Source organism: Theobroma umbraticum, unplaced genomic scaffold, assembly GCF_002168275.2.
Source record: "Theobroma umbraticum cultivar Fairchild unplaced genomic scaffold, ASM216827v3 scaffold_67.0, whole genome shotgun sequence".
Taxonomy (NCBI): Eukaryota; Viridiplantae; Streptophyta; class Magnoliopsida; order Malvales; family Malvaceae; genus Theobroma; species Theobroma umbraticum.
This window is the reverse complement of record NW_018397262.1, coordinates 2,945,352-2,945,842: the sequence shown is the minus strand read 5'-3', so window position 1 is coordinate 2,945,842 and position 491 is coordinate 2,945,352.

Here is a 491-nt window from a genome sequence, read left to right as displayed (position 1 = left end):
GACAAGCTTGCAAAGGAGGCTGAGCAGAGACAACATGAGCTTCTGAATGTCTATACAAATAATTGTCTTCTGGTGCAGGGGACACTACTGGCTGCTGATCCACCACTGATAGCTATGAATGCGGGAGTCCTGCTGCTGCTGCAGGTAAAACCTGAGAAGGAGTTTTTAGGTGGAATCACGTATCGTGAAATGTTTGTTTACTCTGTTTAGAGGCATGAAATGCAGTTGCTGCATGTTTAAAAATTGCAGGCCGCGGAAGGGCTACTTTTACCTTACACTTATGTACAGAAATCTTTGGTTTTGTTGAAGTATAGTGTCAATGGCCGAGTCAGGGATCCTTTTGTAAAGGCGGAGTGTGTACAAGGAGATATTTTGCTTCTTATGGTTTGCCTACTATGATTTCGAGAGGCTATGCCCAGATTTCTCGTATGAATATTTTTCAAAAATAAATTGAAAAACATTTACAACTCCATAAGATAAGAAGTTGTTTT